This window comes from Leptosomus discolor, chromosome 3, assembly GCF_034619465.1.
Source record: "Leptosomus discolor isolate bLepDis1 chromosome 3, bLepDis1.hap2, whole genome shotgun sequence".
In the NCBI taxonomy this organism is placed as follows: Eukaryota; Metazoa; Chordata; class Aves; order Leptosomiformes; family Leptosomidae; genus Leptosomus; species Leptosomus discolor.
In genome coordinates this window covers 37,200,985-37,216,843 of record NC_141393.1, presented here as the reverse complement: position 1 = coordinate 37,216,843, position 15,859 = coordinate 37,200,985, and the positions used below count along the sequence as shown (strand labels likewise).

Below are 15,859 nucleotides of genomic sequence, written 5' to 3'. Positions count from 1 at the left end.
GACAAATTATATCCAATTTCAGTATCTGCAATATATCTTTATTCTTAAAAACGGATGCTGTTCCTAGCAGAGTGTTTGTAAAGACTGGCACAAATTAGTTCTCTGTAGGAATAAGAGAAAAAGCAAGTAGCAGAGATTGATTTACAGAATTCACATATAAATTGGAGATAAGAATTATTTCCAATCATGGCAACAGCTGACTTTCTTTGTACTGTTTAGCTGTGTTAAGTAATGTGCCCACTTCTCATAACCTTGTCCCTAAATAGGCATCTGATAATTCCACATTTGAAACTCAGATTTATACAAATGACACTTTCATACAAGAGTTAAAAATTTTATCAGGTAGCCAGGAATTACATAGGAATGGGGGTTGAATGCAGAACAACATCACAGAAAAAAACCAACAAAAACAAAAACCAAAAAACCAAAAAACCCAACTAACTCCCAACATACAGCTTTTTCAGTTCCTGTTGTAGGGCACTGAGTAACTTCAGGTGTATCCCAAACTTTGGGCAATGCAAACGCAAGTTAAAGTGAATGGAAGTGCAAGAGCAACAGAAGTTCAAAACATTTCTTTGTTTCAATGGCAGCGGTAGACAATTGCCACTGCAGGTCCTTTACTCACAAGCTTATATACATCACTATAAATTCAAGCAATTCAGTTGTCTGAGTACTCAGTGAAACAGTATTTGTAATAAACTTGATTTTGATGAAATTAACACATTATTCCATGCTTCAACAAAATTAATCTTTTTTATTTACACTAGGGTACAAACTTGAAAAAACTTCTGCAAAAGCGAGATACATAAATGTGTTACTGCATACATTTCCCTCTCTCTTACCACAAAGCCTACTTCATTATATATGGAAGCAATTCTGCAAGAAGTAACAAGAAGGGAAAATTATTTCAGACACATATTCCATGTCTAGTAATCATCCCAGAAGAGAGCACAAATTTATGAGAGCTATATTAGGAAAGTAAAAGCGAGAGCTTCTTCCTGACCTTAAAATACAAAATGTTCCTACACTTTAACAGGATTGACTGACAAAGTTCACATCTTCCAATTATTCATCTCAGTCTTTCTCTTAATCTTTGCTTGCCAGAGATTATTTTGTGTAAATTGTAGTATCCACACTGTATTAGCATTTTCCAGACATTCAAGAAGGGACAGTCCATGCCCCAGGGAGCTCAAACTCTGAAGACAGGCAGGCAGGTAAACAGAAGTCAGGGATAACAAAATTAAAAGTCAAACAAAACAATTACATTCACTATCAGTATCATGGCAAAAATTGACCTGTAAGCTCTGAACATGACAAGCTAAAAGAGTGATGGCTGGAGGGAAGGAACCAGCACATGAATTCGAGGTTGCACCATGCCCTGATGCTGCAGAGCAGAACGCAAAATTGAGTGTGAAAAAAGCTGACAAATAAGTACGTAGGAAGCTTGACAAGAGAAACATAAGCAGAAAGGGATAGTTACATAGTCTTTCATGTTCTAGTTAACTTCTGTCATTTCTTAGCTTCTAACTAATTCCTTTTATTATGCTACTAGGGCTTTATTAATCAAATCACTTGGGCTCTGCCAACATTCTCAAAAGATGGGTTTATTACATCTCACCCACACAAAATGGTTATTTCAATAAAAAGGGCATTCTGTTTCCTTCATTAAGGATATCCTTCGAAGAACATGCTGAATTTAAAATACAGTCCTTGCTGTGAGACTGGAAATGCAAATTAATTTTGTATCTTATTTTTCACTACTGGTTGAGTGTTACACAAGTATCGTTATAATTCTACATAGTGAAAGACGTTTTAGCCATAAGGTTTTCACAAAGCAAAACAACTGTTCAAGACCCTCAGAGAACTTGCAGAAAGAAGCTGTATGACTACCAGGTTTGTGTCACAAGTATGGGCTCCCTGTTTCTGTCCTTAGTTTCTCCTCCTTGCTTGACACATTTTTGCTTAGCTGAAAATCTGTAAATCTAAGCAACTAACTCACCAAAAATATCTAAAGTGGCTTCAAATACCAAACATCTTTAAAACTTTTTTATTTATTTTTCCTTCTTTTTTTCAGAACATAAACTAATTAAAATATTATCCTAAACTTTCCATGGTTAAGGGCTACTTAATCATCTGCAATTCCACTTCTCCAAAGTAATTTTTTTTTTTTACAAGACTTTCTATTCTGTTTTCTAAGCGTCTAAACACCAAGACCAATGAATCACGACTAAAATCTGCTAAGTTTGTTTTTTAAAAAAATAATTAAATATTTTGCAGTACGAGCAAGGCTCTGATCCAAAATCTCTAAAAGTTGCTCAGATTTCCATAGGCTTAAAAATGTTGTTATAAGAACTTCCTATCTGAATGAACAAGAAAAAATAGCTTAGAACAATAAAAAGCCAATTACAGAACTTCATATTGCATCATAGAATAACAGAATGTCTGAGGCTGGAAGAGACTTTTGGCAGTCACCTGGTCCAACTGCCCTCCTCAAGCAGGGCCACCTAGAGCCAGTTGCCCAGGACCACGTCCAGATGGCTTTTGAGGTGCGAGACTTCACAACCTTCCTGGGCAACTTGTGCCAGGGCTCAGTAATGCTCACAGAAAAAAAAAAGTTTCCTGCTGTTCAGAAGGAACCTCCTGTGTTTCAGGCCCATTGCCTCCAGTCCTGTTACTGGGCCCCACTGAAAACAGCCTGGCTCAGACTTCTTTGCACAGTCCCTTCAGATGTTTATATATATTCCTCCAGGCTACACAGTCGCAGCGCGCTCAGCCTTTCCTCCTGTCCTGTAATCATCTTCATGGCCTTTCATTGGACTCTTTACAGTATGTCCATGTCTCTCTCCTACTGGGGAGTCCAGAACTGGAAACTGCACGCCAACGCTGAGTGGAGAGGAAGGATCACCACCCTCAACGAGCTGGCAATATTTTGCCCATATAACCTTGTTTTGAGGGTGGAATGTTGGCTCATTTCAACTTGGTGTCCACCAGGACCTCCAGATCCTTTCTGCAAACCTGCTTTCCAACTGGGCAGCCCTGAGCATGTCCTGGTGCCTGGGGTTGTTCCTCCTCACCTGTGGGACTTTGCACTTCCCCTTGTTGAACTTCATGAGGTTCCTGTGTGCCCCTTTCTCCAGTCAAGGACCCTCTGCATGGCAGCGTGATCGTTTGGTGTATCAGCCACTCTTCCCAGTTTTGCATCATCTACAAACTTGCTGAGGGTACACTCTGCCCCATCATCCAGGTCATTAATGAAGATGTAAACCAGGACTGGAACCAGTATTGATCCCTGAAGTACACCGCTACTTTCTGGCCTCCAACTAGTCTTTGTGCCACAGATCACTGGGTGTTCTACCAGTTTTTCAACCCAGTCATTTCATCATACAGGTTTATCATTGGTCAAACATGACTTCCCCTTGGTGAATCCATGCTGACTACTTCTGATGACTTACTTGTCCTTCATGCAGCTGGAAATTTCAACTATACCCTCTACAGATCCCCTGCCAGGAAGTCAATGCAGTTTGAATACTCATGTACAAAATACACCTGTAAAACTATCTTCAGAGCAGCCAACTGAGAGAAGGATCATGCATTGGGATGCAGTGAGTAATCCTAATGTCATGCTCCGAATTTCAAAGGAAACATTTAGCAACAGGTAGCTGGGCTGCAGTATTTGTTCAAAGCCAAACAAAGTGTATAGACTATAGACTTCTAACCAAGATTAGAAGTAAGTAAGTATGTTCATATTCAAGAAATTCATTTCCAAAGGCAGTGAGCTACCAAGAGCTGCTGTTAAGAAAGAACACGATTCTACATTGAAAGGAAGTTAGACCCTTTATGGAGACTTAGGTCTCTTGCTGGCTGTACCTCAGCTCTCCTGTAGTGACTAATAGGTCATCTCACTGCTCTCTGCCTGGGCTTCCCACACCCTACTGCTTCCATTCTGTTTTCAGTGTAAGCTCTTCCAGCAGAGATCATACGCCATGAAAGTGCGTTCCTGATCTTAATTTGAACCACTAGGTGCTGCTACAACACAGACAATAAATAATTACAGCATAAACTGTCCCATAAAATTATCTGGTATATACATCGTACAGGACAAGACTGACCTTAGAACAGTATATGAGAACTCTCAGTAATGTCATCCTTTTGCCATGCTGCAACAGAAAACGAGCAGTTTCCAGCCAGGGGAGTGGTCTGGTTTTTTTGGACTACAAGCTTTATTCACTGATCTGTGATTCAAAAGCCGTACATGAAAATAGAGCATAGATCAGTCTGTCTGCAATTGTACTCTCCTCCTAAGCTAAGTATATAATGGCCAGAAATATGCCAAAGCTCGTCTCATAATTGAAGTTTCCAGCAGAGCATGTAGCAAGCAACACGTTGCATACTTGCTCGTCAAGGTAAAACATCAGGAGACTAGCTGTCAGCCAGGACCCTTCCTTTGGATCTCCAATTGCCAAGAAACCCTAACTTATCTCAGTTCTTCCTGTCACTACCAGACTGGTCTCTCCAAGAAACTGATATGATTTGACAACAGTGTTATGACAGTAATATAACAGTTACATAAATAAGATTTGTGAACAACAAATAAAGTTGTAAACATAAGACTGCTCACACAGAAAATGCAAACTATTAGTTTTTAATTTCTGCTTCTCCTTTGGCCAGAGGAGTCATATTCCAAACAGAATCTGAAATAAACTGATGTCTTCTGTGGGAGGCACATTACAGATTTTAAAGTTGACTCTTTCAGTTCCATAATGCGTAGTGCTGACACTTTTCTTCTCCAAACAAAAAACCCAAGAAAGTGAACACACAGATTTCCATTCTATATAGTGAGTCACATTATCACCTCTTTTTACAATGACAAACACCACCATTAACTGTAAGAGCTGGTGCCTTAAAGAATCACAACTATTTCTAATGTTTTAAATAGTTGTCTGGGAGCATATAAACAGTATACAGAAAAAGTCTGTCATACTCTAGCTGACAGTCACCAGTGTTAAATTCCTTTTACCATCCAATTTTGATTGAATCCCTGGAGGTCTGGGATGAAACAGTTTTCTAATTTAAATGTGGGTAAAAGCACTTTTAATTTGCTCCTAACATCACAGACTAATAATCCCTCTTTTTTGGGAGGGACTGAACTTTTCACTGCTGCTACCAAGAAACTCAAAATCATTCTTGAAGCAAAGGGAAAACACTAGTGGATTTTGCTTTGAAACCCTCTGTTATATCCTGGTGAAAAAGTGCACAGTTGCATAACTACACTGTCAAAGACCCTGTCAGTCTCCATACATGAAAGGGGAGGCAGGAAAACCGTTAGTAAGAGGGAGTTGACTGACGACAATCAGGTGCTGCATAAACCTTTGGGTTTAAGCAATAGCCGAAACATCTCTGATCTTTCCTGCTCCCAACATAAATTATTCTGCACAGGAAGATGAAGTCACTTGTCATTTCTGACTCTGTATCAGTTTGTATCATCTACTTCGACCATTTTACAATACAATCCAAACAATCTGAACCATTAATGCAATTCATCTGACAGCAGTGATCAATTGACCAGTCTGCAGAATCTGGTCCACAGCATTCTTCCCAGAACAGACAGGGAACAGTTGTTTCAACAATGACAGATGTAGCCTGAAAAAAAAAAAAAAAAAAAGAAAATTTCCATCTGCATCCTTAGTCTAGCTCTGATAGCTGCCGAAGAAGGACCATGCTTTCAGTGGAGGTACCTACCTTTTTCCTGGAATAACAAAAGTTATTCCAACTGCCAATTACACAAAGTCTGCTGCATCTCATTCCTGAAACAGATTTGTCTGGGATTTGCTTTTATGTAGACTCCTGCTCCACAGCGTTCTCTCTTCTAAAGGAATCTTGGAAAGGAAATGGAAATGCTGATCCAGGAGGACTTGACTACCACAGAATCATAGAACGGTTTGGGTTGGTTGGACGAGACATTAAAGATCATCCAGTTCCAACCCCCTGCCATGGGCAGGGACACCTTCCACTACACCAGGTTGCTCAAAGCCCCATCCAGCCTGGCCTTGAACACTGCCAGGGAGGGGGCAGCCACAGCTTCTCTGGGCAACGTGTGCCAGTGCCTCACCACCCTCACAGGAAATAATTTCTTCCTAATATATAGCCAAAAGCTACCCTCTGAGTTTGAAACCGTTACCCCTCAGGCTATCACTACCCTCCCTGATGAAGAGTCCCTCCCCACCTTTCCTGTAGCCCCCCTTAAGTACTGGAAGGCCACTGTAAGGTCTCCCCAGAGCCTTCTCTTCTCCAGGCTGAACAACCCCAACTCTCTCAGCCTGTCCTCACAGGGGAGGTGCTCCAGCCCCCTGATCATCTTCATGGCCCTCCTCTGGACTCTCTCTAACAGGTCTATGTCTGTCTGATGCTGGGGGCCCCAGAGTTGAACATAGCACTGCAGGTGGGGTCTCACCAGAGTGGAGTAGAGGGGGAGAATCCCCTCCCTCAACCAGCTGGCCACGCAGCTTTTGATGCAGCCCAGGATGCGATTGGCTCTCTGGGCTGCGAGCACACATCCCTGGCTCATACTCAGTCTTTCATCCACCAGCACCCCCAAGTCCTTCTCCCCCGGACAGCTCTCAATCCACTCATTGCCCAGCCTGTATCTGGGCTTGGGATTGCCCCGACCCAGGTGCAGGACCTTGCACTTGGCCTTGCTGAACTTCATGAGGATTGCACGGGCCCACCTCTCCAGCCCATCAAGGTCCCTCTGGATGGCATCCCTTCCCTCCAGTGTGTCGACTCCAACACACAGCTTGGTTTTGTCATTAAACTTGCTGAGGGTGCACTCAACCCCACTGTCCATGTCGCCAACAAAGATGTTCAACAATGCCAGTCCTAATACTGACCCCTGAGGAACACCACTCATCAGACATCAAGCCGTTGACCGCAACTCTTTGTGACCATCCAGTCAACGCTCAGTACAACTGCCAGCTGTCTGGTTTTGGGATTTGAGTTGGGCTTTTTTCCTTCCAGGACTCTCAGACAAAATAAAAAGTGGTGACCTGAAGCAGAGACCATTTCTTAAGTCTTTAAAAAAAGCCTTACCATAACCTAATGTTTTAAACTTCTTGGTGACATCACATCAACAGTCTACAGTTATCTCACAATCAACACGTACTCACTCCTCAGATGCACTCTTCTCTGCCATTTTGACTTGACAGAAGAAATTTATTGCAACATTTGTCTATATATCAAGTACATAAACCTGCATTGTGCATTGTAACACCTTAACCTTTTATGTCAGTCCAGGAGGACTCACTTTCTTTTACATAATATTCTGACCTACACCAGTGATGTTTCCCAGCTATTATTGCCCCAATGACAATACTATTACTAGACAGAACTAGAAGGATATTCTTTCAGAGTTCCAATAAGTCTGTTTTCTTCTATTTAAGTCATGTTTAAAGAGTTTTCTACAAGATGAGATAAATTTTACAAACACATTCAGTCATCAAATAAAATTTAAGTTTTGTATTTAACCATTATAAAGACACTGTAACTAAGTGTCCTGGTTTGGGCTAAACCAGAACCAATTCTGGTTTAGTGCTTTAACTTTTCAGTTAAGTCTCCTCTAACTAACAGCACTTTCTGAAATAGCAGCATGTTTTTCCAGACAGCGACTGATCCTAGCAGCGATAAGGCCTGATGTTTACAGTTCATACCAAGGAATGGGATGCAGAGAGGCACTTGCTTATAATTGTTCTTATAGCGACCAAGGTCACTGCTCAATCTTGTACTCCATGTTGGGGTGCTGGGAGTGAAAAGTGTCGCAAGCACGAAAAAGGTCGCACCTGCAGGGAGAAGCGAACCGGACAGGTGACCCAAACCTGACCAACAGAGAATTCCATCCCCTGTACGTCATATTCAGTATAAAGCTGAGGGATCACGAGGGTCTCACTCTCTTCTTTGATGGCCGACATCTGAGGAGGACTCTGTCTGTTCTTCTCTCATCGATCCCGATCTGTGCATCCCTGAATCCAGTGCCATCCTGTCCCTGTCTGCTGCCGAGTCCTGCCCGGGACTGCCCCAGTGCCAGCCCTGCAGCGTGGTGGTGATATCGTCATCAGGGTGGGGGGAGTGGGGTTTAGTATTGGTTTTGTACATATTTGTATATATTTCATTATTTCCTTATTCTTATTATTATTTTTTTGTTTTATTGTTGTTTCATTAAAGCTGGTTTAGGGTTTTTTTTCCAAACCAGAAAGTCGTCTCTCCCTTCTTCTCTTTCCTTTTCCCTTTTGGGAAGGGAGAGGGGTTAATAGAGAGTGTCTGTCATTTGTTAGTGGCCGACCCAGCCTCAAACCGCGACACTAAGGAGTTCTGTAGGATAAGTGGCAATGGTCTAAACCTGACCAATTTAACTAAGTTTCCATGTACTACCATTACTACTTCCTTGACTGAAAATCATCCAAGTTAAATCTAGATTTACTTTGCAGGAAAAAGCAAATCCAGTCTACATAACAAAAGAAAGTCCAGCCTTAGCAATATCTACTTGTCAATGCTGAATTTCATGCTACTTGTTGTTTGCCTCCCTATTTTGAATTATTCTTTCATTAATATTTGAATGTTACTGCCCTTTACTGAAGCTAAAATGCCTGGTAATTTCACTCGTACCTAAAGATAGGCATAAAAATTTGCTGGTTTGTAGTTATATGGCAGTCTGCCCAACTTAAAATTCTTTCTTCCTACTTACAAGACTGGACTATGCAGAAAAATGATTCTTTCTCTATTCCAGTTCAAAAGAAACCCCTGAGATAAAATTCATATGCTTAGCCTGCAGACTGCAATCAACATTCAGGTGTTAAGTGTCTCTTTCATTACCTTCTTTATTTTTGTCTCAAATGCTAAGCTTCTAAATGTGAATAAACAACCCTTCAATAGTGCAGAAGAGCTCTCCTGGATCAGAGAAGAATCTGCTCCCTCCGAGCATTAGCTTATATCCTTGCCACTAACTTGCTATGAATCACTGGGTCAAGCCTCTTTCACATTTGGTTCCTGACATGGACATCCCTGTAAACCAGTCCTAAATGGCTGTGCACTTCCAACAGCTATAGTTATCAAGGCATCCTGAAGACATGAAATACATTATTAATACGAAGAATTTATAAAACTAGCAGGTCTCAAAGCACACATCACAATTATATGACACTTTTGTCCGGATAAATTTTAAATCTCCGCTCCTCCATTTGCCATTTATGGAAAGGAATAATACTTTCCTACATTAGAGAAGATAAATAAATTCCACTTTCAGACAAATTGATACGCTGAGATGACGAATTATAGAAAACCTAGCAGCAAAACTAGTTTCTTTTTACACATTGTACTTCTGGGATGGCACAGAAGGCTTATTGCTCACGAAAAAATGATGAAGTTAAAGAAACACATAGCTACATATTTACGACATTGATGAATGAAGTTCTGCACAGGAAAAATTTGATGATTACAGACTAACACGATGTTCAGACTTAAAGAGACAGGACATTTTAAATCCAGGCTCTTACTAAATTTGATGTGATAAGGTTTATAACCTCTACAACATTTAACATAGTTCTTAAATGAATAATTTAAGGCTGACTAAGATTCAGTATTACTTGGTGAAAGTGCATGTACTGTAAGTTTTATAGCATAATGTGTTGTTTTTTTTCCTCTAAGGAAATATACTTTGCATTTTCTTTTGAGATTATAAACAGAACGGAATCCAAAGAAGCCTTACTGGTTTTGACTAACACTCTTCTAGGTAAGTACATTTCTGGCACCTACCATAGTTTCACTTTTATGGATACTATTTGCAAGATGTTCTACAGCAAGAAGCTTTCATTTTGTCCTGAAGAAAATTTTAATTTAATATTCAATTTCATATTAGGACTGTTAGAACTGGACTCTGCTTTAAGAATCAACTAACATGACTTTCGGAGAGGAAGAACAACAAGACTGGATAGTCTTAGTTAGTACAAAAATTTCTATTCACAGTTTACAAAAGACAGTTGAATGAATAGCAATGGGGATGGGGATTAAATAAAAAGTGTTTGCTAAACACCTGTTATCTATCACCATACTACTATTTTGCCCATATGCCTATATATCTATTAGAACGATTATTAGAAATATTAGTTTCCTGGAGTACAAATTTTCTAAGTACCTATCCACGTCTCAAAAAAAATGTTCATATCAAAAGAACAACAATTAGAAGCTATTGTTACAAACAGGAAAAAACATGTTCCCTGTTGTCTTCCTAAATGCCTAAGAGTTCTCCTAACAGCAACCACCAGAATCTTTTGTTCCACAGAGAACTCTCCTGATCAGCTCCACCACTGTCACTAGCAACTTTGTGCAGCTTTACTTTTATCTCATGCATACAGCCCTGGAGAACAGTACTGCAAGGGCAAACACTGCAAGAGCAGGGCAGCATTTTTATTTTAAGGGCTGCCATGTCAGGATTTCCCACAAACAAAACATATTGTCCTGTCTGCAAACACTCTCAATACAAGTCAAAGTAAACTACTTGCAATATTCCAAATAAAAATATCCCCAGTCTCAAGGGTTACAAAGAGAGACTAAAAGAAACTAAAAAGATGTTAACATCTCTGATGTAAAGTCAGATTTAAGACTGTTCTTCATGTGAAAGCAAATCTCATTCCTGGCACAGTAAGTCAGAGGTCAAGATGTCTCCCATCCACAGAACACATGAGCCTTTCTTATGCAAAACTTGCACCCTTACCTTAGCTGAGAAAAGGATTTGGGGGATTCTGGTAAATATACACAAAAGTTTCTCTTCCATTTCATTTGGATTCAGACCTTCATTCTCTTTGTTCCCTCAAGATTACTGACCAGCATTTTTAGAAAGCAGTTTCAAAACTACTCTCCCGGATTACTACACAACTCAACCATTCTGGAAAGAATAACCACCTTTTGGAAGTCTAAATTCAATTGCCTCCTGTCCCGACAGCTATCAGAACCTTATAATATATATTTTGACACCTAACTAGATGAAACTATAAGCAAACAATTGCTTTACCGTGAAAAGAGTTTTCTTGCCTACTGTGCCAATACTCAAATCTCAGTGCAAAGTTTTTCCATGACACATTTCCTAAAATTGTATATATTTCATGTTTGTATTTTATATAAAACCTTGCATGACATGTAAATTAACAACCACGCTTTATACCAACCTACAGGTACAATTAACATGCAGTTTATCGCTGGATTTTAATTTGGGCCAATTACAAGCAAAATCCATGACTTTTGATTGGTAATGGGGAAATAAATTCAAGTTGATGGACTTTGAGAGATATTATAATAGACATTAACATTTACCTTTGTAAGAAAGAGCTAGAAATGTCTTTTATTTGCAGTCATTTGTATATTTTGAAAATGCTTTACTAAAAATAAAGAAGTCACAGGCCTACATGAAAGTGCTCTCACACTGAGAATTTAAAATTCTATTCAGTGATTCTCAACAGTCTAAGATCTGAAACTTGCTATGACTAGTTACTGAGTCTTCCAAAAATGCAAGAGAATAACATCTTGTTCAGTTGAGACACGTCCTTTGGGTTAAAGAGTAACCACTCTTCCAACTGTAGAAGATTTGCTCTACATTATCAAAATACTAAGAAAACATTAATTATTTTTAACGACTGTTGTATTACTATGGAAGAACCTAGACATCAATTTCTATTATTCAAAATACCAGAATTCAAAAAATTGTTTCAAAGGCTTCCCACCTGTAAACTGTTACTCCAAAACAACAGATATTGAAATGCTGTCCTCTTTGAGATGGCAAGCAGATTTTTTTTTCAACCAGAAAAGTCTTGCTTTTTTTAAATTGCTCTTCACTTCAAATGGAGTTGTTTGCAGACATTAATGAAGTCAGTTGTAAAAGCAAGGTATCAGTTTCAAAATACTGCACATGCTACTACAAAAAAGGTTTTGGCAACATCAGAATTCTCTGAAGGAGACAGGTGAGAATGGAAAGCAACCCTAAGTCTTTAGAGAAGAAGGATTACAAATAAGCAATAACCTTTTCTACAAGAACACAACCACCACATCACTCCAGCTCCAAAAATCCTTGCAAGTTTCTTCAGCTCAAAGATGTACAAAAAAGCAATGACCCCACAGGAAGCAGATATTCCTGAATGGCAAGATGCTGTTTCCATTTTCCTTACATAGGTTTGCTTCCACAGTACAGTGGTTCCATAAGAGAACCCTGGCTGCACTGCGGAGATGCAGAAACATACATATGTAACCCTGCGTTCCTCAATCAGTGAAACAGAAATAAATGGCTGCATCCTGTTAACTGCAAATCACAGAGTCACAGAATGTTAGTGGTTGGAAGGGACCTCGAAAGATCATCTAGTCCAACCTCCCTGCCAGAGCAGGGCCACCTAGAGTGGATCATCTGTTAGGAGAAAATACTAAATTGTTTACCTCCCGTATACTTACACTCTAGTTTAATTTACACCAAGAGGAACTCTGTGAATCAAATATTCTATCAGCTATAGGAATGCCACTCAGTATGGTGAAAGAAATCAGCTTTCTAGCTACGAGGTAGGTAAAGCCCCGGGCAAAATGTTCCATCCCAAACCCCAATGAGCTCTTGCAGATCACAGTAAGGCAGACATGAACGCATTCGGTGACACACACACAAATCTTCTTCTAAATAATATTCAAAAAGTGTTGTGATCACTCAGGAAAAAAAAAGTATCACCCCAATCATTTCAAATACATAATAGAGATAAAGAAATGGTAAGACAAGTCTGAGTTATCTCTGCAGATTGTCAGAGTTTAGGAAATAGTAAATGACTCTCCACCACCTACCTCCTCATTGATGCGTCACTGAACAGGTACATAGGAGCGGAGTCAGCCACATTGGGCGTATGCTGTGTTTTCTGACTAGAAGAAACAGAAGGCCATTGCACTTTGATGTTTCCTATACATTAAGAGCACTTCAGAATAATGAAGTAAGACTTGTTTGCAAACGGTTCAGCTATGAATCACAGAATGGTAGGAGTTGGAAGGGACCTCTGGAGATCATCTAGTCCAACTCCCCAGTGTTCACAATCTGTGTTCACAATACATTTTATTTCTCTTTGCCACACAAACACAAGGAAAATGGCAGAGCTCAAACTAGGGTCAGAAAGATTAACATGGCTTTACCCATTTTTCCAGTCTGACTAGTGCTCCTCCTGCCCAAGGAAAAATTAGTGAAAATTAAATCAAGGAAAATTAATTTTAAAGCCTACAAGTCACCTTGATTTCAAAATCCTAGAACACTCAAAGAAACACCATCCTTTTAAATCCATTTCACAGCTCTGACACAGTAAGATAGCAACTGTAGCAGGAGGTTCAACTTATCTTACACCTTCACTCTGGAAGACAGTGTTTACAACCCTGAAGGGAAGTACTTCTTGAAACAGAAGATATATACATCTTTCCCACTGCCTGAAATTAATTATGGGTGCCACCCACTGGAACTTCCATCAAATTTATCTCTTGCTGACGCTATGCTAAAAGGTCAGATTCTGCCTATGAAGGGATTCTAGGCTGATCACACACTGACAGGATGAACACCTGAAATAGTTTATTACGAATGTTGACATTCTCCTTTCCAGTTATATACCCGCGTGGCTGTTCTTTAAATACGTAATAAATATATGTAAATATTGTGTAGCTAAAGTCCTCCTCTCAGCTTTACTAACTAATGAGGAAGGAGAAGATGCATGTTGAAAATGTCAACCCTCCCTGACTAAACACCAGAGGCTATGGAGGTCAGCTCCATATGCAGGAATAATTCCTTCTTAGAGCTTCTCAATGACAACAGGAAATATTCTCTATAGAAATATTTGCCTATATTGAGGTGGATGAATACTGGCGAGCAGATTTAGTTCAGGACTGCTGATACAATTCATAGTAACAAGGAACCTCAATACACAAAGTCTTTTGCTTCCCAAGCTAGGACAGCTGGATATACTTCCCTTTAGGTTTACCCTTTATTACCTTTTTAGCGCTCTCATTGCAAATATATAGTTTTCTGATAGTAGTTAAATAGTCATTGGGGCATGTGCCAAGAGAAGCTAACTAACAGCAATCCCTCCTATTCTGAGTAAGACACTGGACATGAAACTTCCAGTCCCCATTCCAAGTACTTATTTTCACAAAACAAAACAAACTTTTATAAAAATAAATAAATCTTTAAATTATACAGATATAATTTTATTATATATTATTTATAATTTATTTTTATATAATTCCAAAATTTGGCCCCAAGAAGCACAGTTCAATTAAAGTATTTATTTGTAATTATAGAATAGTTATTTGTAATATAGAGTAAGTATTTGTAACCAAGACCTTACTGAACATTACAACTGAAAAAACACTATCTATAATAAAACTATAGCTTCTCTAAACAATATTTTGTTTCCTTTTTTCCCCCAACTGAATAATTTTTCAATTCAAGAGACTTTCCTATGTGCTTTAGCACAAAGGCTGTGCCTCACCAACACCATCACACCCTCCTAGCTTCCAGTCTTTCCAATACAGAAGATAAAATCAATAATTAGATCCCTAGCAAAATTTCATAGTTTAAAAAGTTACTGTGATTACAGAATCACTAATAGGTATTTATTGAAGCTGAATAACAGTATTGCTTTTGGTTTTAATAACTTGCTGAATGACTGGAACACTAAAAAAACCCAAACATAAAAACCACACAGACTCAAAATTCTCATACTCTCTTTCTAGAGCACATCTTAAATGCAAATAATATATTAAACCAATTTCAAATTCAGCCAATTCAGCCAATTTAAGAAACAGGAAAAAGATATGAATGTGGGTTTTGATAAAGCAGCTGGCATTTGCTTCAGAAATAGCAGAACTATGTGTAAAGAAACAAAATTAACTTCATTCCTCAAAATAGTCTACTGCTATTAGATTGGTAGATCAATGTACAACACATGAAAACATTCTAGATAGGAAAGATGCAGGAAGACCTTATGAAAAAGTGATCCCCCCACCAACTTCCCCACCTTGAATTTGCTTCAGGATTCAGGAAAAGGTATGTGTGCTGGGGAGAGAGATGAACTTTCCAAGTTGAAAAATTATTTTAAAAGAACAAAAAAAAAAAAAAAAAAAGAGAGAAAATACTATGTTATCAGTAACTAAGATTTAACTAGTTTATTGGATTTTTAAAAAATGTTATCTATAAATTGGACATGGATTTCAAATTAAAAACTACATTCTTGGGAGCATATTTCAAGAAGATTGAAGTTCCACTTCACCAAATGGAACTGTATCTTCACCTGTAAGTTGACTGAAGATTTTACCTCTCCTTTTCACATTCGTCTTCTTTATTACAGGTTGTTCTTGCTTTTCAAATGTTTAGCCATGTAAACTAGACATATTTGTAGAAGCAGAGCACAATCATACTAATGTTTACTTCCGATGGAGACCAGTTATCTTGAAACAAGTGCTGCATCATTTGTGCCTTGTTCTTGTACCTATTATTTCAGGCAACAAATGGTTAAGTAATGGTTTACTTTTAAATTTAAAAATGCTAAGATTTTTAACACTGCATGGAAAGAATATGTTGTGGAAAAAAGCACTACAAAAAAAGTAATCCCTATAGATGATCAGGAAGAATGTGAGGTAGCTCCCTAACTAATCCTGCATGTCATCTCTTCGTTTGCTGTCACTCTGTTGTAACCGAACAGAATGAAGGATCATTACCTGCTAGCTGTGGGAAAAAAAAAATAAAATTCAACTCCTTTTGCTAAATGAACTGTAGTGAGAATAGCATGGTAATGATAGTGATAACTTTTTGTAA

General features: G+C 38.8%; 1 protein-coding gene across 11 annotated transcripts in view; it reads right to left on the bottom strand.

Moving 5' to 3' along the window:
* GPHN (gephyrin) overlaps nt 1–15,859 on the bottom strand; it is a 299,653-nt gene that overhangs the window by 233,776 nt on the left and 50,018 nt on the right. The gene's annotated exons all lie outside the window — the stretch shown is intronic.